General features: G+C 45.8%; 16 non-coding genes across 16 annotated transcripts; all 16 read left to right on the top strand.

The window, feature by feature from the left end:
- Positions 1 to 14,700: 14,700 nt before the first annotated feature.
- On the top strand, positions 14,701 to 14,864 carry LOC135028106 (U1 spliceosomal RNA). Its single transcript, XR_010224459.1, has one exon. It is a non-coding gene; the product is annotated as a U1 spliceosomal RNA (small nuclear RNA).
- Positions 14,865 to 15,016: 152 nt separating this feature from the next.
- Positions 15,017 to 15,179, top strand: LOC135028072 (U1 spliceosomal RNA). The gene has a single exon (XR_010224427.1). It is a non-coding gene; the product is annotated as a U1 spliceosomal RNA (small nuclear RNA).
- Positions 15,180 to 15,851: 672 nt separating this feature from the next.
- LOC135028054 (U1 spliceosomal RNA) lies at positions 15,852 to 16,015 on the top strand. Its single transcript, XR_010224412.1, has one exon. It is a non-coding gene; the product is annotated as a U1 spliceosomal RNA (small nuclear RNA).
- A 152-nt stretch (positions 16,016 to 16,167) lies between these two features.
- Positions 16,168 to 16,330, top strand: LOC135028066 (U1 spliceosomal RNA). Its single transcript, XR_010224422.1, has one exon. It is a non-coding gene; the product is annotated as a U1 spliceosomal RNA (small nuclear RNA).
- A 670-nt stretch (positions 16,331 to 17,000) lies between these two features.
- LOC135028123 (U1 spliceosomal RNA) lies at positions 17,001 to 17,164 on the top strand. The gene has a single exon (XR_010224475.1). It is a non-coding gene; the product is annotated as a U1 spliceosomal RNA (small nuclear RNA).
- A 152-nt stretch (positions 17,165 to 17,316) lies between these two features.
- On the top strand, positions 17,317 to 17,479 carry LOC135028074 (U1 spliceosomal RNA). The gene has a single exon (XR_010224430.1). It is a non-coding gene; the product is annotated as a U1 spliceosomal RNA (small nuclear RNA).
- A 670-nt stretch (positions 17,480 to 18,149) lies between these two features.
- On the top strand, positions 18,150 to 18,313 carry LOC135028134 (U1 spliceosomal RNA). Its single transcript, XR_010224488.1, has one exon. It is a non-coding gene; the product is annotated as a U1 spliceosomal RNA (small nuclear RNA).
- A 152-nt stretch (positions 18,314 to 18,465) lies between these two features.
- LOC135028086 (U1 spliceosomal RNA) lies at positions 18,466 to 18,628 on the top strand. Its single transcript, XR_010224440.1, has one exon. It is a non-coding gene; the product is annotated as a U1 spliceosomal RNA (small nuclear RNA).
- Positions 18,629 to 19,299: 671 nt separating this feature from the next.
- On the top strand, positions 19,300 to 19,463 carry LOC135028129 (U1 spliceosomal RNA). The gene has a single exon (XR_010224482.1). It is a non-coding gene; the product is annotated as a U1 spliceosomal RNA (small nuclear RNA).
- A 152-nt stretch (positions 19,464 to 19,615) lies between these two features.
- On the top strand, positions 19,616 to 19,778 carry LOC135028089 (U1 spliceosomal RNA). Its single transcript, XR_010224443.1, has one exon. It is a non-coding gene; the product is annotated as a U1 spliceosomal RNA (small nuclear RNA).
- Positions 19,779 to 20,449: 671 nt separating this feature from the next.
- LOC135028127 (U1 spliceosomal RNA) lies at positions 20,450 to 20,613 on the top strand. Its single transcript, XR_010224480.1, has one exon. It is a non-coding gene; the product is annotated as a U1 spliceosomal RNA (small nuclear RNA).
- A 152-nt stretch (positions 20,614 to 20,765) lies between these two features.
- Positions 20,766 to 20,928, top strand: LOC135028085 (U1 spliceosomal RNA). Its single transcript, XR_010224439.1, has one exon. It is a non-coding gene; the product is annotated as a U1 spliceosomal RNA (small nuclear RNA).
- Positions 20,929 to 21,599: 671 nt separating this feature from the next.
- On the top strand, positions 21,600 to 21,763 carry LOC135028128 (U1 spliceosomal RNA). Its single transcript, XR_010224481.1, has one exon. It is a non-coding gene; the product is annotated as a U1 spliceosomal RNA (small nuclear RNA).
- A 152-nt stretch (positions 21,764 to 21,915) lies between these two features.
- LOC135028088 (U1 spliceosomal RNA) lies at positions 21,916 to 22,078 on the top strand. Its single transcript, XR_010224442.1, has one exon. It is a non-coding gene; the product is annotated as a U1 spliceosomal RNA (small nuclear RNA).
- A 671-nt stretch (positions 22,079 to 22,749) lies between these two features.
- LOC135028126 (U1 spliceosomal RNA) lies at positions 22,750 to 22,913 on the top strand. The gene has a single exon (XR_010224478.1). It is a non-coding gene; the product is annotated as a U1 spliceosomal RNA (small nuclear RNA).
- Positions 22,914 to 23,065: 152 nt separating this feature from the next.
- Positions 23,066 to 23,228, top strand: LOC135028087 (U1 spliceosomal RNA). Its single transcript, XR_010224441.1, has one exon. It is a non-coding gene; the product is annotated as a U1 spliceosomal RNA (small nuclear RNA).
- Positions 23,229 to 24,359: the final 1,131 nt, after the last annotated feature.

The following is a 24,359-nucleotide window of genomic DNA, read 5'->3' as shown; positions in this document are numbered from 1 at the left end:
GTCTCCATTATTCAAATTATGCCGCACAGTAGCACCACTACACCAGGTAGAGACCCTTTTACACCTTACGGCGGACAGATTCCTCTTTTTACACATTACAGCAGACAGCGTCCTCTTTTTACACATTACAGCAGACAGCGTCCCCTTTTTACACATTACGGCAGACAGCATCCCCCTTTTTTACACAACGGCAGACAACGTGCCCTTGTTACACATAGCGGCAGACAGCGTACATTTTTTTCACATAACGGCAGATAGCCTGCCCTTGTTACACATTACGGCAGACATTGTACACTTTTTACACATTACAGCAGACAGCTTGCCCTTGTTACACATTACAGCAGACAGCTTGCCCTTGTTACACATTATGGCAGACAGCGTGCCCTTGTTACACATAGCGGCAGACAGCGTACACTTTTTACACATAACGGCAGACAGCCTGCCCTTGTTAAACATAGCGGCAGACAGCGTACACTTTTTTCACATAACAGCAGTCAGCCTGCCCTTGTTACACATAATGGCAGACATCGTACACTTTTTACACATTACAGCAGACAGCTTGCCCTTGTTACACATTACAGCAGACAGCTTGCCCTTGTTACACATTATGGCAGACAGCGTGCCCTTGTTACACATTACGGCAGACAGCATCCCCCTTGTTACACATTACGGCAGGCAGATTCCCCCTTGTTACACATTGCGGCAAGCAGATTCCCCCTTTTTACACATTGCGGCAAGCAGCTTCCCCCTTTTTACACATTGCGGCAGGCAGATTCCCCCTTTTTACACATTGCGGCAGGCAGTCCCCCTTTTTACACATAGCTGCAGGCAGATTCCCCCTTTTTACACATAGCGGCAGGCAGATTCCCCCTTTTTACACATTGCGGCAGGCAGTCCCCCTTTTTACACATAGCTGCAGGCAGATTCCCCCTTTTAACACATAGCTGCAGGCAGATTCCCCCCTTTTACACATAGCTGCAGGCAGATTCCCCCTTTTTACACATAGCGGCAGGCAGATTCCCCCTTTTTACACATAGCGGCAGGCAGATTCCCCCTTTTTACACATAGCGGCAGGCAGATTCCCCCTTTTTACACATAGCGGCAGGCAGTCCCAACAAAGAAAGAAGGAAAGAAAGAAAGAAAGAAAGAAAGAAAGAAAGAAAGAAAGAAAGAAAGAAAGAAAGAAAGAAAGAAAGAAGAATTATACTTACCCTCTCCGCTGGCTCAGGCTCCTCGTGCAGCTTGACGATTCCCGGGCAGTAGAGAAGGAGGAGGAGGGAGGTGGAGGAGGGAGCCGCAGCAGCGCTGTGTTATTGGTGGAGGCGCTGCTGCTGCTGCCCCTCTGCTTCACTATAGGCTGTTCTCGGAAGACAGCCTATAGTGAAGCAGAGGGGCAGCAGCAGCGCCTCCACCAGTAACAAAGCGCTGCTGCGGCTCCTTCCTTCACCTCCCTCCTCCTCCTCCTCCCCCCCGTGCCGCTGCTCCTCTCATCTCCAAGCGACCCTCCTCCCTCTTCGTGTGTTACAGAGGCGGCAGCGTGTCTGGTGCTGCGGCTGCTGCCCGTAGTGCCCTGGCCTGATCTGTTCGTTACGACGGGCGGGCGGGCGGCGGGAGTCGCAGGACGCAGACCCGACGGGAGCGCTGGTGTGCGGCTGCGGCATGATACAATGAGTCATTGTGACTCATTGTAATGCCGGCGGCTGTGGGCCCTTGAGTGCGGCGGGGCCCCAGTGCAATGCACTGCCTGCCCTGCCAGTAGTTCCGCCCCTGGTGCCCCCCACTGGTGTGGGCTCCTGCAAGAGAGCCCCAGCGTCATGCAGTGGATTTGGCAGAAGCAGAGGACTCTGCTCCTGCGATCTTGAAGAGGCTTCTTGGAGTCAGCATCAGCATTCCCTTGGTGAATCCACAATGCCCTCCTATCCGAGACTGCCATGAAATTGGCCCGTGAGCACTTGTGCCCGGTGTAGGATTTTTAAATATGTGTAGTTTACTGTATGCAAGGGTTTAAAACCTTTTAGGAACTGAGATCTAAGGTGTATTACATGTAGTTTAAAAAAAAACAAAAAAGGTTTATTTTATGGCAGTAGTTTCCAAACTGGGGTTCTTGCACTGGTAGCATAGTTTGGTGGTCCAGGACCAATTAAAATTATTTATACTTTATTAAATTGGCAAAACCATTCCCTCACAACATAACTGAACCTGAGGATGACATGCTATAAACACAATTTACTTAATTTTATATTTTTTTCTGAATTTCTCAATAAAAAAAACTTTGGCCTAGGGGTGCCGTGAAACAAATTTTGATACTATTTATTTATATAGTGCTCTTTCTCCAACAGGACTCAAGGCGCTTGAGATATGGCTTCTGGAACTGAACACAGGATTCTAAATGTGGCTGTACCAAGGACCTATACAGTGGCATTACAGGTTGAGTATCCCTTATCCAAAATGCTTGGGACCAGAGGAATTTTGGATATCGGATTTTTCTGTATTTTGGAATAATTGCATACCATAACGAGATATTATGGTGATGGGACCTAAATCTAAGCACAGAATGCATTTATGTTTCATATATACCATATACACACAGCCTGAAGGTCATTTTAGCCAATATTTTTTATAACTTTGTGCATTAAACAAAGTGTGTGTACATTCACAGAATTCATTTATGTGTCATATACACCTTATACACACAGTCTGAAGTTCATTTAATACAATATTTTTAATAACTTTTTGAGTATTAAACAAAGTTTGTGTACACTGAGCCATCAAAAAACAAAGGTTTCACTATCTCAGTCTCACTCAAAAAAGTCCGTATTTCGGAATATTCCGTATTTCGGAATATTTGGATATGGGATACTCAACCTGTATTACTTTTTTCTGCTACTGGTTCTTTACCTATGCAAACAAGCATCTGACTTGCCTTTCCTATTGCTTTGTTACATTGCTCACCTGAAATAGTAATACTTAGATAGCTTTCCTCTTGCCATTATAATGCCCTTAATATTATAGTTAGCCTTTGTATTTTTGAGACGTGTATGATTTTGCATTTTTTGGCATTAAATGTTGCCATGTTCTTGACCATTCCTCTAGTCCAGGGGCGGAACTGCCAGAGACAACGGAGTCAGTTGCCGCCGGGCTCCAGCCCTAAAGGGGCTTCCTCCATTGCCCTCCGGCTGTTACGTGCCCTTCCTACTAAATAGACAAAGGCGCTACCAGCAGGGTCTCGCAGTTTGTACATTCCATGCCGTAACACCCTTCTTTCCACCTTTTTCAAGACCCAGCCCAGCAGCCTCGCCGCTGCCACCACCGCTAGCTGCAGCACTGCCAGCGGTGGGGTGCCCCTGCTTCTTCTCACACCACAGATAGCTGGGCAGCACTGCAACTGCCTGCCTGATTGCTCCGCCCCCTTCCGGCTCCCAAGCACCTCTGCTGCCCAGTGATCCAGGAGCCTGCTGCTAGGAAGAAGTGGCCGAGCTTCAGCAAGCGAGTCTGGACACTGGCGGAGGAAGCCATGATAACCAGATAATGGGGAGTGGAGAGCCAGTTCCAAGGTAATACTTTATACAGCTGGTTGAGATCCTGGTCGGTGGATATGGATTCCAAGAAAACCCTGGAGGTGCTTCCTTTCAAGGGAGACACTCTCTTTGGAGAAGACCTCAATAAGATTGTAGCTGATCTGGCTACTGCTAAAACAGCTTGCCTACCTAGTATGACTCCTACCACGCAGAAGGCTAAAAGTACTTTCCCTTGGCCCTTTCATCCTCAAGGTAAAGCGTACCCAAGGTCAGGCATACCCAAAGCAAGCTCATGCTTCCAGACCTGCCAAGCCCAGACTGAAGCAAGCCTGGGCTGCCCATCAGCCTGCTTCCAAAACAGACAAGCCTGCCGCATGACGGTGCAGGCCTCCCTCTGGGGGATCCCAGGGTGGGGGGCCCGACTTCTAGGTTTGGCATAATTCTAAGCTAGAGAATTCTGTTTGGAGCTCACCTTGTACTTTGTGAAGAAATAATCAGCATTGTGGCTGAGCAGATACATGTAGTGTGTGGCTGCAAACTGCATGGATCTGCTGCGTTGTAATGCTGATACTTTTTTTTTCAAAGTGCCAATAGCTTTATATAATGTTCACAATTTTTACGCAGGATCAAATAGCTCAATAGGTAGGGGGTTTGATTAGAATTCAACAGGTTATAGGTTTGAATCCTGGGTATGGTAGTTTGAGATGTGTTATTTAATAAAGTATGTTGTTCTGACTGCTGGCATCCTATCACCTGGGATATCATACTAAATAAATGGAGTTGATCAATTTTTTTTTTATTTTTTTTTAAACTAGGGACAATTTCCAGATACTTTTCTTTATAACTGAGATTGCCCCCTGGAACTTCACATCAGTTGACAACTATGCATGAGTGGGCAGTGCTTGCTCTGGATCTGCCCACCCATTTATGTGCCGTCATAAAAGAAAGCACAACTGACAGTTATCCTGGGCGTACACTACACAATTATCTGTCAGGCTATCTATCCAGTCTGGATGGATGGAATGAAAATCTGGTAATGTATAGGAGCAAATGTCAATTAACCATTTGCTCCCAAACACTAGAAAAGTGGTCAAAAATGGTCATTACACAAATTGGTTAAACCCAAAATTTAACCAATTTGTTTAGGGGACCATTTTTGTCCATTTTCTAGTGTTTGAGAGTAAATCGTTGATGGTCATTTGCTCACATAGATAACCGGATTTCTATTCCAACCAGCCAGTGTTGGAGATATGGTCTGCCAGATTACATAATGCATACCAGAGCCATAACTAGACTTTTTGGTGCCCTGTGACAGATAATTATATGCCCCCCCCCCCCCCCCCCTCCCCATTTTTGCAATATGGACAAAAGGCGCATGCCTTGTGGGGAAGGGGCATAACAAGATTGGTCTCAGAGAAAGCACATGAGATATGAAGATATATCTAGTATACTTGACACTCAATGGTTTGTGGTATTGCCGGGGTGCCCTCCTTAAATGCATATACAGTCACACATGGCGTGTTTGTGCAAATGGCATATCAGCAGTCAGCACTAACTGGTGACATGCCATTTGTACAAGTAAGCCATGTGTGACTAATATATAAACATACTTTATTAAATAACACCTCAAACTATCATACCCAGGATTCAAACCTATAACCTGTTGAATTCTAATCAAATACCCTACCCATTGAGCTACTTGATCCTGCATCTATTCTAACCTCCAAAAACAGATTCAGTTGCATTTTCCAGCGTGTTTTGTTTGCGCCTTTGCAAATGTCTTACATCGACAAACTTATTTAGTACTATTTTGCAAATAGGGTTACATTGTCGCAACATTGTGTTCCCTAATTGCTTGATTTTTTTAAATGCAACAATTGATAAAGACACCTGATAATTGCTCTGTGGAGTCTTATTTTGTGTCTACTTCTTATCTACATTTAATTCCCTACCTCTAATCAAGGCATTTTTAAATGCTGGGGGCTGCCAGGACGTGAGGCCTACCTAGACTTTAGATCTGAATTTGAATGTACTTGTGAACTAACTTAATTTCCTACTTCTAAATTCATTCCTAAATTCACTACTTACATTAATCCTGTAGTTGGGCATTTTGAGCCTTCAATTGTGGGCATTGTTTTGTGTCCAGACCAGCAGCTGGTGGTGTGCATTTGCTGGAAAGGCATCGAAGACCTCCGATATGCTGCATCTCCTGATGTGTGTCTCCCTCAAGTGGCTGTCAGCAAATGCATGCTAGACACCCCATTCCAAGCTGATTGTGACATCACGGAACATGCATCATAGAACAGGCATGCTAGAATATGGGTCTTCAACCTGCGACCCTCCAGCTGCTGTGGAACTACATATACCAGCACGCCCTGCCTCAGTTTTAGCATACCTTAATAGCAAAACTGTGGCAGGGCATGCTGGGATGTGTAGTTTCACAGCAGCTGGAGGGCCACAGGATGAAGACCCATGTGCTAGAGCCAAGCCGCAGCTACATTGAATGCTAGCAAGCTGAATGTTTAAATCATTTTTGTTCCGCAGCATTCCAATGCGGAAGATTCCATGGAACCAGAGATTATTCCATTGAGAAGGACATGCTGCCTGGATGACTGCACTGTGCAAATTAAATCACGGAGCCAGTTGGCTTGTGGGTGGCTCTGGTGACTGGGTGGTTGGGTGGGCGGTGTGTCGGAGGTGAAGCACATGCAAATGTATGTGTATCATCCAGCTAGTGAGAGTGAAAACTCATGCAGGAGTGTGCCTGCTTGTCAGTGGGTTATGCACCTTGCCAGGCGTCAAATCTACATGGAGCAGCTGGAGGGGACAAGAGCAGGTTTGCAAAATATAGATAGAAGAGCATATATGCTGGCGCATTCTCCATGATTGTGTCAGCTTATGTTTTGGTGCACTGCACTTTCCTTCACTAAGTTTTAGCCATTTTGGTTAAACGCAAGTGTAGTGGCTTCTCGCCCTTTTGGCTGTGATCTTGTATCGTGGTTGAAGAGTCTGCTGGAGGGATTGTTTTCTTCATTGGCGAGAGACTGAAGATATTCCAGGATGGAAGGCTTGGGAACACTATCCGTTTTTCAGTTGTGGAAGAGTTGAAAGACCGGATTGGACTACATTCTATAGTAAAGGATATCTTTGTATTTATTAATCCTCCCTTTATATGTGTCTGTCTTTCAATAAAGCTTTGGGCTTGTGATTCCCTCACCCTCTTACACTCCACACCCATAGCCTTATTAACTGTTGTATTATTGTATTGTTTAAATGTATAGTGCAGTTCATGATTTATAGTGTAGGCTGGCCTGTGCTGTAGTTCTTGAACTGTACTATACCGACAGCATTTGTATTGTGTTTTGGCTGTGCTGCAACACGGTACTTATGTGTGTAATGTTTATGTATGTTTTTTTGCTTCTTTATGTCAATAAAGACTGCTTTTTCAATCCAATATCTGAAAACAATTAATGTTTATCTTTGATGGCAATAGAAGTGGTATGATATTTGCTGCTTTTGAAAGGCAATATCTGATATGTCCCCTATCTGGGAACCATATATTAAATGGCTTTTCAGAAAAGGGAGATGGGAGAAGAGCTTTCAGTACTTGTAGGACCGATGCTCATTTCCTATTCTAGCCTCCAAAAACAGATTCAGTTGCATTTTCCAGCGTGTTTTGGATGCGCCTTTGCAAATGTCTTACATCGACAAACTTATTTAGTACTATTTTGCAAATAGGGTTACATTGTTGCAACATTGTGTTCCCTAATTGCTTGATTTTTTAAATGCAACAATTGATAAAGACACCTGATAACTGCTCTGTGGAGTCTTATTTTGTGTCTACTTCTTATCTACATTTAATTCTCTACCTCTAATCAAGGCATTTTTAAATGCTGGGGGCTGCCAGGACGTGAGGCCTACCTAGACTTTAGATCTGAATTTGAATGTACTTGTGAACTAACTTAATTTCCTACTTCTAAATTCATTCCTAAATTCACTACTTACATGAATCCTGTAGTTGGGCATTTTGGGACTTCGATTGTGGGCATTGTTTTGTGTCCAGACCAGCAGCAGGTGGTGTGCATTTGCTGGAAAGGCATCGAAGACCTCCGATATGCTGCATCTCCTGATGTGTGTCTCCCTCAAGTGTCTGTCAGCAAATGCCTGCTAGACACCCCATTCCAAGCTGATTGTGACATCACGGTACATGCATCATAGAACAGGCATGCTAGAACATGGGTCTTCAACCTGCGACCCTCCAGCTGCTGTGGAACTACACATCCCAGCATGCCCTGCCTCAGTTTTAGCATACCTTAATAGCAAAACTGTGGCAGGGCATGCTGGGATGTGTAGTTTCACAGCAGCTGGAGGGCCACAGGATGAAGACCCATGTGCTAGAGCCAAGCCGCAGGTACATTGAATGCTAGCAAGCTGAATATTTAAATCCTTTTTGTTCCGCAGCATTCCAATGTGGAAGATTCCATGGAACCAGAGATCCTTCCATTGAGAAGGACATGCTGCCTGGATGACTACACTGTGCAAATTAAATCACGGAGCCAGTTGGTTTGTGGGTGGCTCTGGTGACTGGGTGGTTGGGTGGGTGGTGTGTCGGAGGTGGAGCACATGCAAATGATTGTGTATCATCCAGCTAGTGAGAGAGAAAACTCATGCAGGAGTGTGCCTGCTTGTCAGTGGGTTATGCACCTTGCCAGACGTCAAATCTACATAGAGCAGCTGGAGGGGACAAGAGCAGGTTTGCAAAATATAGATAGAAGAGCATATATGCTGGCACATTCTCCATGATTGTGACAGCTTATGTTTTGGTGCACTGCACTTTCCTCCACTAAGTTTTAGCCATTTTTGTTAAGCTCAAGTGTAGTTGCTTCTCTGCCTTTTGGCTGTGATCTTGTATCGTGGTTGAAGGGTCTGCTGGAGGGAGGGATTGTTTTCTTCATTGGCGAAAGACCAAAGATATTCCAGGATGGAAGGCTTGGGAACACTATCCGTTTTTCAGTTGTGGAAGAGCACAGAGGTCGGATTGGACTACATTCTATAGTAAAGGATACCTTTCTATTTATTGCCCCTCCCCTTATATGTGTCTGTGTTACAATAAAGCTTCGGTCTTGTGATTCCCTCACCCTCTTACACTCCACACACATAGCCTTATTAACTGTTGTATTATTGTATAGTTTAAATGTATAGTGCAGTTCATGATTTATAGTGTATGCCATAGTTGCCAATTCAGTTTATAACAAGCGGAATTGGGCTTGTTTTTTCTTCTGGTTGCTTATTTTTTGGGGTGGTTGCTTGTTGCTTGTTTTTGGGCTTATAATTTTTTTTGCTGCTTGTTTTTGGGCTTCTTTTGTTTTTAGGTATCACTGATACCGACTTCCAGAGATAATTAGTCATTCATCCATATAACACAGATCCTCACACAGACATACTGTAGGTGAGACGTTGTGGATGAATAGAGTCTTAAAGAAATGATGAGTCATTCATTATGTCTATTGTTGCCGACTGCCGGTTGTGTGTATTCAGTAGGGCTAATTTGTTTTTAACAATGACAACAACAAAGACACTGACCAGACACACAACAGTGAAGCAATTTAGGACCACTTTATGTGGTATTCTTTATGTCAGATATGGTTTAAGACGCTTGGGTATTTGTTGCAAGGATTTTTAAACCAACTACCAATATGCTTCAGCGCTTCAACTCAGGAATATATAACATGGAAGCTTCTATAGACGATGGAGACAGCTCAGATGAATTTGCTTATATCCATTTTACATAAAACCTTTGTAATTCAGTGTGCTATGTACTTTACCTCGCAGTATGCCATCTGCAATGCACTTTACTTCACACAGTGTGCCATGCACTTTACCTCACACAGTGGGGGTCATTCCGAGTTCGCTCGCTAGCTGCTTTTAGCAGCATTGCACACGCTAGACCGCCGCCCTCTGGGAGTGTATCTTCGCTTAGCAGAATTGCGAACGAAAGATTAGCAGAATTGCGAATAAATAATTATTTTCAGTTTCTGAGTAGCTCGAGACTTACTCCTACACTGCGATCAGCTCAGCCCGTTTCGTTCCTGGTTTGAAGTCACAAACACGCCCTGCGTTCGGACAGCCACTCCCCCGTTTCTCCAGACACTCCTGCGTTTTATCCTGCACACTCCCAGAAAACGGTAAATTTCCGCCCAGAAACACCCACTTCCTGTCAATCACACTCCGATCACTTCAATGATGAAAATTCTTCGTTCGGACGTGAGTAAATCTACTAAGTTTTGTTCTAAATTACTTAGTGCATGCGCACTGCGTACCATACGCATGCGCATTTTTGCCTTAATCGTTCCGTTGCAAAAATCGGCAACGAGCGAACAACTCGGAATGACCCCCAGTGTGCTATCTGCAATACACTATACTTCACACAGTGTGCCATGCACTTTACCTCACATAGTATGCCATCTGCAATGCACTTTACTTCACACAGTGTACCATGCACTTTACCTCACAGTGTGCCATCTGCAATGCACTTTACCTCTCAGTAATTCCTTTGTTATTTATTGAATTGAGTTACTATTTAATATTTATATATGCATTTATTATTTTGAATTGTCTTAATAATCTTTTGTTTTGTTACCTTGATTTGGCCTCTTAATTTATTTAATAGAAGTACAAAGTTGGATGTTGTAAGATTATTTGTTTTATCTTTCCATAGAATAAATATTTCACAGTGAATACAAATGACCACAGATACAGTATATACAGTTGGCAATTTTCACTTGAGATTTTTCTTTAGAGGAAACATGAAAGCATAGTATCTTAAATTCACAACTCTAACTATAATATTTATAAAAATTCCAGTATTCTTTAAAAGCCAGTTTTGTGCTGATAAATATCATTGTAAAGACCTTAAAGGCAGATTATATAAATAATTATATGTATTTTAATAAGACAAACAATAATGTCTGTTTATATATATATATATATATATATATATATATATATATATAAAAAAACAACAACCTTGAGTTGGGCTTTTTTTGGGGCTTTTTAGGATTGGTTTGGGCTTGTTTTGGGCTTATTTTTCAGTCATCGGTTGCTTGTTTTCCATTTCAGAGTTGGCAACACTGGTGTAGGCTGGCCTGTGCTGCAGTTCTTGAACTGTACTATACCGACAGCATTTGTATTGTGTTTTGGCTGTGCTGCAACACAGTACTTATGTGTGTAATGTTTATGTATGTTTTTTTGCTTCTTTATGTCAATAAAGACTGCTTTTTCAATCCAATATCTGAAAACAATCAATGTTTATCTTTGATGGCAATAGAAGTGGTATGATATTTGCTGCTTTTGAAAGGCAATATCTGATATGTCCCCTATCTGGGAACCATATATTAAATGGCTTTTCAGAAAAGGAAGATGGTGGAAGAGCTTTCAGTACTCGTTGGACCGATGCACATTTCCTATTCTAGCCTCCAAAAACAGATTCAGTTGCATTTTCCAGTGTGTTTTAAATGCGCCTTTGCAAATGTCTTACATCGACAAACTTATTTAGTACTATTTTGCAAATAGGGTTACATTGTTGCAACATTGTGTTCCCTAATTGCTTGATTTTTTAAATGCAACAATTGATAAAGACACCTGATAACTGCTCTGTGGAGTCTTATTTTGCGTCTACTTCTTATCTACATTTAATTCCCTACCTCTAATCAAGGCATTTTTAAATGCTGGGGGCTGCCAGGACGTGAGGCCTACCTAGACTTTAGATCTGAATTTGAATGTACTTGTGAACTAACTTAATTTCCTACTTCTAAATTCATTCCTAAATTCACTACTTACATGAATCCTGTAGTTGGGCATTTTGGGACTTCGATTGTGGGCATTGTTTTGTGTCCAGACCAGCAGCAGGTGGTGTGCATTTGCTGGAAAGGCATCGAAGACCTCCGATATGCTGCATCTCCTGATGTGTGTCTACCTCAAGTGGCTGTCAGCAAATGCCTGCTAGATACCCCATTCCAAGCTGATTGTGACTTCACGGAACATGCATCATAGAACAGGCATGCTAGAACATGGGTCTTCAACCTGCGACCCTCCAGCTGCTGTGGAACTACACATCCCAGCATGCCCTGCCTCAGTTTTAGCATACCTTAATAGCAAAACTGTGGCAGGGCATGCTGGGATGTGTAGTTTCACAGCAGCTGGAGGGCCACAGGATGAAGACCCATGTGCTAGAGCCAAGCCGCAGGTACATTGAATGCTAGCAAGCTGAATGTTTAAATCCTTTTTGTTCCGCAGCATTCCAATGCGGAAGATTCCATGGAACCAGAGATTATTCCATTGAGAAGGACATGCTGCCTGGATGACTGCACTGTGCAAATTAAGTTACGGAGCCAGTTGGCTTGTGGGTGGCTCTGGTGACTGGGTGGTTGGGTGGGCGGTGTGTCGGAGGTGGAGCACATGCAAATGAATGTGTATCATCCAGCTAGTGAGAGTGAAAACTCATGCAGGAGTGTGCCTGCTTGTCAGTGGGTTATGCACCTTGCCAGACGTCAAATCTACATGGAGCAGCTGGAGGGGACAAGAGCAGGTTTGCAAAATATAGATAGAAGAGCATATATGCTGGCGCATTCTCCATGATTGTGTCAGCTTATGTTTTGGTGCACTGCACTTTCCTCCACTAAGTTTTAGCTGTTTTGGTTAAACGCAAGTGTAGTTGCTTCTCGCCCTTTTGGCTGTGATCTTGTATCGTGGTTGAAGAGTCTGCTGGAGGGATTGTTTTCTTCATTGGCGAGAGACTGAAGATATTCCAGGATGGAAGGCTTGGGAACACTATCCGTTTTTAAGTTGTGGAAGAGTTGAAAGACCGGATTGGACTACATTCTATAGTAAAGGATATCTTTGTATTTATTAATCCTCCCTTTATATGTGTCTGTCTTTCAATAAAGCTTCGGGCTTGTGATTCCCTCACCCTCTTACACTCCACACCCATAGCCTTATTAACTGTTGTATTATTGTATTGTTTAAATGTATAGTGCAGTTCATGATTTATAGTGTAGGCTGGCCTGTGCTGTAGTTCTTGAACTGTACTATACCGACAGCATTTGTATTGTGTTTTATCTGTGCTGCAACACAGTACTTATGTGTGTAATGTTTATGTATGTTTTTTTGCTTCTTTATGTCAATAAAGACTGCTTTTTCAATCCAATATCTGAAAACAATCAATGTTTATCTTTGATGGCAATAGAAGTGGTATGATATTTGCTGCTTTTGAAAGGCAATATCTGATATGTCCCCTATCTGGGAACCATATATTAAATGGCTTTTCAGAAAAGGGAGATGGTAGAAGAGCTTTCAGTACTTGTAGGACCGATGCACATTTCCTATTCTAGCCTCCAAAAACAGATTCAGTTGCATTTTCCAGCGTGTTTTGGATGCGCCTTTGCAAATGTCTTACATCGACAAACTTATTTAGTACTATTTTGCAAATAGGGTTACATTGTTGCAACATTGTGTTCCCTAATTGCTTGATTTTTTAAATGCAACAATTGATAAAGACACCTGATAACTGCTCTGTGGAGTCTTATTTTGTGTCTACTTTTTATCTACATTTAATTCTCTACCTCTAATCAAGGCATTTATAAGTGCTGGGGGCTGCCAGGACGTGAGGCCTACCTAGACTTTAGATCTGAATTTGAATGTACTTGTGAACTAACTTCATTTCCTACTTCTAAATTCATTCCTAAATTCACTACTTACATGAATCCTGTAGTTGGGCATTTTGGGACTTCGATTGTGGGCATTGTTTTGTGTCCAGACCAGCAGCAGGTGGTGTGCATTTGCTGGAAAGGCATCGAAGACCTCCGATATGCTGCATCTCCTGATGTGTGTCTCCCTCAAGTGGCTGTCAGCAAATGCCTGCTAGACACCCCATTCCAAGCTGATTGTGACACCACGGTACATGCATCATAGAACAGGCATGCTAGAACATGGGTCTTCAACCTGCGACCCTCCAGCTGCTGTGGAACTACACATCCCAGCATGCCCTGCCTCAGTTTTAGCATACCTTAATAGCAAAACTGTGGCAGGGCATGCTGGGATGTGTAGTTTCACAGCAGCTGGAGGGCCACAGGATGAAGACCCATGTGCTAAAGCCAAGCCGCAGGTACATTGAATGCTAGCAAGCTGAATATTTAAATCCTTTTTATTCCGCAGCATTCCAATGTGGAAGATTCCATGGAACCAGAGATCCTTCCATTGAGAAGGACATGCTGCCTGGATGACTACACTGTGCAAATTAAATCAAGGAGCCAGTTGGCTTGTGGGTGGCTCTGGTCACTGGGTGGTTGGGTGGGTGGTGTGTCGGAGGTGGAGCACATGCAAATGATTGTGTATCATCCAGCTAGTGAGAGAGAAAACTCATGCAGGAGTGTGCCTGCTTGTCAGTGGGTTATGCACCTTTCCAGACGTCAAATCTACATGGAGCAGCTGGAGAGGACAAGAGCAGGATTGCAAAATATAGACAGAAGAGCTCTCCAGCCTAGTTTGCTGTCTGTTTCCACTTCTCTTTTCTTGAGCCGCTCCCTTCTATGCCCTTGCGCACTATCCTGACTTCTCCCATCTGCTTACTTTGTGCCTTCCAACGCACAATGCGAACTACAGGTAGTGCTGCAGGGCCCACACCCTTTTACTTGCCATACAGAGCAGCCCTGGAGCTGTTACAGTGCCCAGCTTCTGCAAGAAATCAGCTTGAATGCTTCAGGGGCTGGGGCATAGCCAACATGAGCCCCACACCGAAGGAGGGTGGAGGTGTTTAATGCGAACTAGGGGTCATCCAAGCGCCGCAAAAGGCCGCCATGCCCTGCACACCCCTTTTCTCTTTTCATATGCAGACGAGGGTTGAAGCCAAATTTGACCAACTGCTTGGATGACATCACCATATGCAAATCCATCTGCTGCAGGCCTTCCCCCAGGAATGCTTGCACTAGTTGTTGCATTTGGTTTGTTGTTTGGGGGTGCTTCAGTATTAGGCAGCCTTCTGCCCTCCCATGATCATCTGAAAATATGTGTTCTCCCTGCAGTTGTTGTCCCCAGATGAGAGTTCCCTTGTGCTGCCTCAGTTGAATCTTCTTTACTTGACAGAGATGTGCCTGAGCAGCGGCCCTCCCCAGCCCTATCCCAAATCATACTTATTTTGCATAGGAGATACCATGGTCATGAAGATCGTTCTCCCAGGGTGAGGTTCATTCATTGCATTCTGGGTATGCTGACCCCTGTGATTTCCCCAAATGTGGGAAACTTGACTGCATTATTTGTGGTAGTGGGGGACTGTGTTTGTGCTTTCCTCTGGTCAGCTCTGGTAAAAGTCAGATTTCTTTATCTCAGATCTTCCTCTAGCCTTGTTCTTCTTTCGAGAGTTCCCTTGTGCTGCCTCAGTTGGATCTCCTTTACTTGACAGGGGGGTGCCCAAGCAGCGACCCTCCCCAGCTCTAGCCCAACTCCTACTTACCTGCCAGGTGAGATACTATGATCATGAAGGTGCTTCTCCCAGGGCAAGGCTCACCCATTGCACTCTGGGTGTGCTGCCCCTGTGATTTCCCCAAATATGGGAAACTTGACTGCATAATTTGTGTTTCCACTGGTCGGCTTTTATATAATTCAGATCTCTTTGTCTCAGGTCTCTCTCCAGCCTAGTTTGCAGTCTGTTTCCACTTCTTCTTTTTTTGAGCCCCTCCCTTCTATACCCTTGTGCACTATCCTGACTTCTCCTGTCTGCTTACTTTGTGCCTTCCAATGCACAATGCAAACTACAGGTAGTGCTGCAGGGCCCACAAACTTTTACTTGCATTACAGAGCAGCTCTGGAGCTGTTACAGTGCCAAGCTGCTGCAAGAAATCAGCTTGAATGCTTCAGGGGCTGGGGCATTGCCAACATGAGCCCCACACCGAAGGAGGGTGGGGGTGTTTAATGCGAACTAAGGGTCATCCAAGCGCCGCAAAAGGCCGCCATTCCCTGCATACCCCTTTTCTCTTTTCATATGCAGATGAGGGTTCCAGCCAACTTTGGCCCACTGCTTGGATGACATCACTGTATGCAAATCCGTCTTCTGCTGACCTTCACCCAGGAATGCTTGTACTAGTTGTTGCATTTGGTTTGTTGTTTGGGGGTGCTTCAGTATTAGGCAGCCTTCTGCCCTCCCATGTTCATCTGAAAATATGTGTTCTCCCTGCAGTTGTTGTCCCCAGATGAGAGTTCCCTTGTGCTGCCTCAGTTGAATCTCCTTTACTTGACAGAGATGTGCCTGAGCAGCGGCCCTCCCCAGCCCTATCCCAAATCATACTTATTTTGCATAGGAGATATCATGGTAATGAAGACTGTTATCCCAGGGTGAGGTTCATTCATTGCATTTTGGGTATGCTGACCCCTGTGATTTACCCAAATGTGGGAAACTCGACTTCATTATTTGTGGTAGTGGGGGACTGTGTTTGTGCTTTCCTCTGGTCAGCTCTGGTAAAAGTCAGATTTCTTTGTCTCAGATCTTCCTCTAGCCTTGTTCTTCTTTCGAGAGTTCCCTTGTGCTGACTCACTTGGATCTCCTTCACTTGACAGGGAAGTGCCCGAGCAGTGACCCTACCCAGCTCTAGCCCAACTCCTACTTACCTGCCAGGTGAGATACTATGATCATGAAGGTGCTTCTCCCAGGGCAAGGCTCACCCATTGCACTCTGGGTGTGCTGCTCTTGCGATTTCCCCAAATGTGGGAAACTTGACTGCATAATTTGTGTTTCCCCTGGTCGGCTCTCGTATAATTCAGATCTCTTTGTCTCAGGTCTCTCTCCAGCCTAGTTTGCTGTCTGTTTCCACTTCTCTTTTCTTGAGCCGCTCCCTTCTATGCCCTTGCGCACTATTATGACCTCTCCTGTCTGCTTACTTTGTGCCTTCCAACGTCAATGCAAACTACAGGTAGTGCTGCAGGGCCCTCACCCTTTTACATGCTTTACAGAGCAGCTCTGGAGCTGTTACAGTGCCCAGCTGCTGCAAGAAATCAGCTTGAATGCTTCAGGGGCTGGGGCATAGCCAACATGAGCCCCACACCGAAGGAGGGTGGAGGTGTTTAATGTGAATTAGGGGTCCTCCAAGCGCCGCAAAAGGCCGCCATGCCCTGCACATCCCTTTTTTCTTTTCATATGCAGACGAGGGTTGAAGCCAACTTTGACCAACTGCTTGGATGACATCACCATATGCAAATCCATCTGCTGCAGGCCTTCCCCCAGGAATGCTTGCACTAGTTGTTGCATTTGGTTTATTGTTTGGGGGTGCTTCAGTATTAGGCAGCCTTCTGCCCTCCCATGTTCATCTGAAAATATGTGTTCTCCCTGCAGTTGTTGTCCCCAGATGAGAGTTCCCTTGTGCTGCCTCAGTTGAATCTCCTTTACTTGACAGAGATGTGCCTGAGCAGCGGCCCTCCCCAGCTCTATCCCAAATCATACTTATTTTGCATAGGAGATACCATGCTCATGAAGATTGTTCTCCCAGGTTGAGGTTCATTCATTGCATTCTGGGTATGCTGACCCCTGTGATTTCCCCAAATGTGGGAAACTTGACTGCATTATTTGTGGTAGTGGGGGACTGTGTTTGTGCTTTCCTCTGGTCAGCTCTGGTAAAAGTCAGATTTCTTTGTCTCAGATCTTCCTCTAGCCTTGTTCTTCTTTCGAGAGTTCCCTTGTGCTGCCTCAGTTGGATCTCCTTCACTTGACAGGGGGGTGCCCGAGCTGCGACCCTCCCCAGCTCTAGCCCAACTCCTACTTACCTGCCAGGTGAGATACTATGATCATGTAGGTGCTTCTCCCAGGGCAAGGCTCACCCATTGCACTCTGTGTGTGCTGCCCCTGTGATTTCCCCAAATGTGGGAAACTTGACTGCATAATTTGTGTTTCCCCTGGTCGGCTCTCGTATAATTCAGATCTCTTTGTCTCAGGTCTCTCTCCAGCCTAGTTTGCTGTCTGTTTCCACTTCTCTTTTCTTGAGCCGCTCCCTTCTATGCCCTTGCGCACTATTCTGACCTCTCCTGTCTGTATACTTTGTGCCTTCCAACGCACAATGCAAACTACAGGTAGTGCTGCAGGGCCCACACCCTTTTACATGCTTTACAGAGCAGCTCTGGAGCTGTTACAGTGCCCAGCTGCTGCAAGAAATCAGCTTGAATGCTTCAGGGGCTGGGGCATAGCCATCATGAGCCCCACACCGAAGGAGGGTGGAGATGTTTAATGCGAATTAGGGGTCATCCAAGCGCCGCAAAAGGCCGCCATTCCCTGCACATCCCTTTTTTCTTTTCATATGCAGACGAGGGTTGAAGCCAACTTTGACCCACTGCTTGGATGACATCACTGTATGCAAATCCATCTGCTGCAGGCCTTCCCCAGGAATGCTTGCACTAGTTGTTGCATTTGGTTTGTTGTTTGGGGGTGCTTCAGTATTAGGCAGCCTTCTGCCCTCCCATGTTCATCTGAAAATATGTGTTCTCCCTGCAGTTGTTGTCCCAAGATGAGAGTTCCCTTGTGCTGCCTCAGTTGAATCGCCTTTACTTGACAGAGATGTGCCTGAGCAGCGGCCCTCCCCAGCCCTATCCCAAATCATACTTATTTTGCATAGGAGATACCATGGTCATGAAGATTGTTCTCCCATGGTGAGGTTCATTCATTGCATTCTGTTTATGCTGACCCCTGTGATTTCCCCAAATGTTGGAAACTCGACTGCATTATTTGTGGTAGTGGGGGGCTGTGTTTGTGCTTTCCTCTGGTCAGCTCTGGTAAAAGTCAGATTTCTTTGTCTCAGATCTTCCTCTAGCCTTGTTCTTCTTTCGAGAGTACCCTTGTGCTGCCTCAGTTGGATCTCCTTCACTTGACAGGGGGGTGCCCGAGCAGCGACCCTCCCCAGCTCTAGCCCAACTCCTACTTACCTGCCAGGTGAGATCCTATGATCATGTAGGTGCTTCTCCCAGGGCAAGGCTCACCCATCGCACTCTGGGTGTGCTGCCCCTGTGATTTCCCCAAATGTGGGAAACTTGACTGCATAATTTGTGTTTCCCCTGGTCGGCTCTCGTATAATTCAGATGTATTTGTCTCAGGTCTCTCTCCAGCCTAGTTTGCTGTCTGTTTCCACTTCTCTTTTCTTGAGCCGCTCCCTTCTATGCCCTTGCGCACTATCCTGACTTCTCCTGTCTGCTTACTTTGTGCCTTCCAACGCACAATGCGAACTACAGGTAGTGCTGCAGGGCCCACACCCTTTTACTTGCCTTACAGAGCAGCTCTGGAGCTGTTACAGTGCCCAGCTGCTGCAAGAAATCAGCTTGAATGCTTCAGGGGCTGGGGCATAGCCAACATGAGCCCCACACCGAAGGAGGGTGGAGGTGTTTAATGCGAACTAGGGGTCATCCAAGCGCCGCAAAAGGCCGCCATGCCCTGCACGCCCCTCTTCTCTATTCATATGCAGATGAGTGTTGAAGCCAACTTTGACCCACTGCTTGGATGACATCACCATATGCAAATCCATCTGCTGCAGGCCTTCCCCCAGGAATGCTTGCACTAGTTGTTGCATTTGGTTTGTTGTTTGGGGGTGCTTCAGTATTAGGCAGCCTTCTGCCCTCCCATGTTCATCTGAAAATATGTGTTCTCCCTGCAGTTGTTGTCCCCCGATGAGAGTTCCCTTGTGCTGCCTCAGTTGAATCTCCTTTACTTGACAGAGATGTGCCTGAGCAGCGGCCCTCCCCAGCTCTATCCCAAATCATACTTATTTTGCATAGGAGATACCATGGTCATGAAGATTGTTTTCCCAGGGTGAGGTTCATTCATTGCATTCTGGGTATGCTGACCCCTGTGATTTCCCCAAATGTGGGAAACTGGACTGCATTATTTGTGGTAGTGAGGGACTGTGTTTGTGCTTTCCTCTGGTCAGCTCTGGTAAAAGTCAGATTTCTTTGTCTCAGATCTTCCTCTAGCCTTGTATTTCTTTCGAGAGTTCCCTTGTGCTGCCTCAGTTGGATCTCCTTCACTTGACAGGGGGGTGCCCGAGCAGCGACCCTCCCCAGCTCTAGCCCAGCTCCTACTTACCTGCCAGGTGAGATACTATGATCATGAAGGTGCTTCTCCCAGGGCAAGGCTCACCCATTGCACTCTGGGTGTGCTACTCCTGCGGTTTCCCCAAATGTTGGACACTAGACTGCATAATTTGTGTTTCACCTGGTCGGCTCTCGTATAATTCAGATCTCTTTGTCTCAGGTCTCTCTCCAGCCTAATTTGCAGTCTGTTTCCACTTCTCTTTTCTTGAGTTGCTCCCTTCTATGCCCTTGCGCACTATCCTGACTTCTCCCGTCTGCTTACTTTGTGCCTTCCAACACACAATGCAAACTACAGGTAGTGCTGCAGGGCCCACACCCTTTTACTTGCCTTACAGAGCAGCTCTGGAGCTGTTACAGTGCCCAGCTGCTGCAAGAAATCAGCTTGAATGCTTCAGGGGCTGGGGCATAGCCATCATGAGCCCCACACCGAAGGAGGGTGGAGGTGTTTAATGCGAACTATGGGTCATCCAAGCACCTCAAAAGGCCGCCATGCCCTGCATGCCAATTTTATCTTTTCATATGCAGACGAGGGTTGAAGCCAACTTTGACCCACTGATTGGATGACATCACCATATGCAAATCCATATGCTGCAGGCCTTCCCCCAGGAATGCTTGCACTAGTTGTTGCATTTGGTTTGTTGTTTGGGGGTGCTTCAGTATTAGGCAGCCTTCTGCCCTCCCATGTTCATCTGAAAATATGTGTACCTCCTGCAGTTGTTGTCCCCAGATGAGAGTTCCCTTGTGCTGCCTCAGTTGAATCTCCTTTACTTGACAGAGATGTGCCTGAGCAGCGGCCCTCTCCAGCCCTATCCCAAATCATACTTATTTTGCATAGGAGATACCATGGTCATGAAGATTGTTCTCCCAGGGTGAGGTTCATTCATTGCATTCTGGGTATGCTGACCCCTGTTATTTTCCCAAATGTGGTAAACTTGACAGCATTATTTGTGGTAGTGGGGGACTGTGTTTGTGCTTTCCTCTGGTCAGCTCTGGTAAAAGTCAGATTTCTTTGTCTCAGATCTTCCTCTAGCCTTGTTCTTCTTTCGAGAGTTCCCTTGTGCTGCCTCAGTTGGATCTCCTTCACTTGACAGGGGGGTGCCCGAGCAGCGACCCTCCCCAGCTCTAGCCCAACTCCTACTTACCTGCCAGGTGAGATCCTATGATCATGTAGGTGCTTCTCCCAGGGCAAGGCTCACCCATCGCACTCTGGGTGTGCTGCCCCTGTGATTTCCCCAAATGTGGGAAACTTGACTGCATAATTTGTGTTTCCCCTGGTCGGCTCTCGTATAATTCAGATGTATTTGTCTCAGGTCTCTCTCCAGCCTAGTTTGCTGTCTGTTTCCACTTCTCTTTTCTTGAGCCGCTCCCTTCTATGCCCTTGCGCACTATCCTGACTTCTCCCGTCTGCTTACTTTGTGCCTTCCAACGCACAATGCGAACTACAGGTAGTGCTGCAGGGCCCACACCCTTTTACTTGCCTTACAGAGCAGCTCTGGAGCTGTTACAGTGCCCAGCTGCTGCAAGAAATCAGCTTGAATGCTTCAGGGGCTGGGGCATAGCCAACATGAGCCCCACACCGAAGGAGGGTGGAGGTGTTTAATGCGAACTAGGGGTCATCCAAGCGCCGCAAAAGGCCGCCATGCCCTGCACGCCCCTCTTCTCTATTCATATGCAGATGAGTGTTGAAGCCAACTTTGACCCACTGCTTGGATGACATCACCATATGCAAATCCATCTGCTGCAGGCCTTCCCCCAGGACTGCTTGCACTAGTTGTTGCATTTGGTTTGTTGTTTGGGGGTGCTTCAGTATTAGGCAGCCTTCTGCCCTCCCATGTTCATCTGAAAATATGTGTTCTCCCTGCAGTTGTTGTCCCCCGATGAGAGTTCCCTTGTGCTGCCTCAGTTGAATCTCCTTTACTTGACAGAGATGTGCCTGAGCAGCGGCCCTCCCCAGCTCTATCCCAAATCATACTTATTTTGCATAGGAGATACCATGGTCATGAAGATTGTTTTCCCAGGGTGAGGTTCATTCATTGCATTCTGGGTATGCTGACCCCTGTGATTTCCCCAAATGTGGGAAACTGGACTGCATTATTTGTGGTAGTGAGGGACTGTGTTTGTGCTTTCCTCTGGTCAGCTCTGGTAAAAGTCAGATTTCTTTGTCTCAGATCTTCCTCTAGCCTTGTATTTCTTTCGAGAGTTCCCTTGTGCTGCCTCAGTTGGATCTCCTTCACTTGACAGGGGGGTGCCCGAGCAGCGACCCTCCCCAGCTCTAGCCCAGCTCCTACTTACCTGCCAGGTGAGATACTATGATCATGAAGGTGCTTCTCCCAGGGCAAGGCTCACCCATTGCACTCTGGGTGTGCTACTCCTGCGGTTTCCCCAAATGTTGGACACTAGACTGCATAATTTGTGTTTCACCTGGTCGGCTCTCGTATAATTCAGATCTCTTTGTCTCAGGTCTCTCTCCAGCCTAATTTGCAGTCTGTTTCCACTTCTCTTTTCTTGAGTTGCTCCCTTCTATGCCCTTGCGCACTATCCTGACTTCTCCCGTCTGCTTACTTTGTGCCTTCCAACACACAATGCAAACTACAGGTAGTGCTGCAGGGCCCACACCCTTTTACTTGCCTTACAGAGCAGCTCTGGAGCTGTTACAGTGCCCAGCTGCTGCAAGAAATCAGCTTGAATGCTTCAGGGGCTGGGGCATAGCCATCATGAGCCCCACACCGAAGGAGGGTGGAGGTGTTTAATGCGAACTATGGGTCATCCAAGCACCTCAAAAGGCCGCCATGCCCTGCATGCCAATTTTATCTTTTCATATGCAGACGAGGGTTGAAGCCAACTTTGACCCACTGTTTGGATGACATCACCATATGCAAATCCATATGCTGCAGGCCTTCCCCCAGGAATGCTTGCACTAGTTGTTGCATTTGGTTTGTTGTTTGGGGGTGCTTCAGTATTAGGCAGCCTTCTGCCCTCCCATGTTCATCTGAAAATATGTGTACCTCCTGCAGTTGTTGTCCCCAGATGAGAGTTCCCTTGTGCTGCCTCAGTTGAATCTCCTTTACTTGACAGAGATGTGCCTGAGCAGCGGCCCTCTCCAGCCCTATCCCAAATCATACTTATTTTGCATAGGAGATACCATGGTCATGAAGATTGTTCTCCCAGGGTGAGGTTCATTCATTGCATTCTGGGTATGCTGACCCCTGTTATTTTCCCAAATGTGGTAAACTTGACAGCATTATTTGTGGTAGTGGGGGACTGTGTTTGTGCTTTCCTCTGGTCAGCTCTGGTAAAAGTCAGATTTCTTTGTCTCAGATCTTCCTCTAGCCTTGTTCTTCTTTCGAGAGTTCCCTTGTGCTGCCTCAGTTGGATCTCCTTCACTTGACAGGGGGGTGCCCGAGCAGCAACCCTCCCCAGCTCTAGCCCAACTCCTACTTACCTGCTAGGTGAGATACTATGATCATGAAGGTGCTTCTCCCAGGGCAAGGCTCACCAATTGCACTCTGGGTGTGCTGCTCCTGCGATATCCCCAAATGTGGGAAACTTGACTGCATAATTTGTGTTTCCCCTGGTCGGCTCTCGTATAATTCAGATCTCTTTGTCTCATGTCTTTCTCCAGCCTAGTTTGCTGTCTGTTTACACTTCTCTTTTCTTGAGCCACTCCCTTCTATGCCCTTGCGCACTATCTTGACTTCTCCCGTCTGCTTACTTTGTGCCTTCCAACGCACAATGCGAACTACAGGTAGTGCTGCAGGGCCCACACCCTTTTAGTTGCCTTACAGAGCAGCTCTGGAGCTATTACAGTGCCCAGCTGCTGCAAGTAATCAGCTTGAATGCTTCAGGGGCTGGGGCATAGCCAACATGAGCCCCACACCGAAGTAGGGTGGAGGTGTTTAATGCGAACTAGGGGTCATCCAAGCGCCGCAAAAGGCCGCCATGCCCTGCACGCCCCTTTTCTCTTTTCATATGCAGACGAGGGTTGAAGCCAACTTTGACCCACTGCTTGGATGACATCACCATATGCAAATCCATCTGCTGCAGGCCTTCCCCCAGGAATGCTTGTACTAGTTGTTGCATTTGGTTTGTTGTTTGGGGGTGCTTCAGTATTAGGCAGCCTTCTGCCCTCCCATGTTCATCTGAAAATATGTGTTCTCCCTGCAGTTGTTGTCCCCAGATGAGAGTTCCCTTGTGCTGCCTCAGTTGAATCTCCTTTACTTGACAAGGGAGGCATTTTGGATTTTTTCTTTGGGTACCCTTACACCTGATGGTCTGAATGAGAGCATCGAACTGAACAACATTTGCAGTCTCTGAAGATTTTATCTATTGATTTACCTAATATATTATTTATTGAATATCCATTTATTGTATGTTTAATAAATAAACAAAATTATTAGAAGTAGCTATTTTGGAAACAGCTTTCCTCTTAGGATGAAACTGTATAATCCTGTTGTGTGTGTTCCTTTAAAGTTCTTTAGTAAAATCCACTAGTAATGATGAACATCAGATTTCTTCCTCCATCCTCTTTTTACACTTTCTCTTGGTTCTATATATATTTTTTTTTTCTATTTTTATTTTCCCCCCCTCCTTCTCCCAAAAGGCCCCCCTCCCTCCCCCCCCCTCCCTGTTTTAAATTTTAAAATCTTTAAATATTTAAATCTTCGAATCCTTAAATTGTCTGTTTAATATTTATTTTTTCTTCAATTCTTTTTGTTGTTTAAACAGCAA

This window comes from Pseudophryne corroboree, unplaced genomic scaffold (genome assembly GCF_028390025.1).
Source record: "Pseudophryne corroboree isolate aPseCor3 unplaced genomic scaffold, aPseCor3.hap2 scaffold_473, whole genome shotgun sequence".
In the NCBI taxonomy this organism is placed as follows: domain Eukaryota; kingdom Metazoa; phylum Chordata; class Amphibia; order Anura; family Myobatrachidae; genus Pseudophryne; species Pseudophryne corroboree.
Note: the sequence above shows the minus strand (reverse complement) of the source record. Positions and strands in the feature narration are given on the sequence as shown.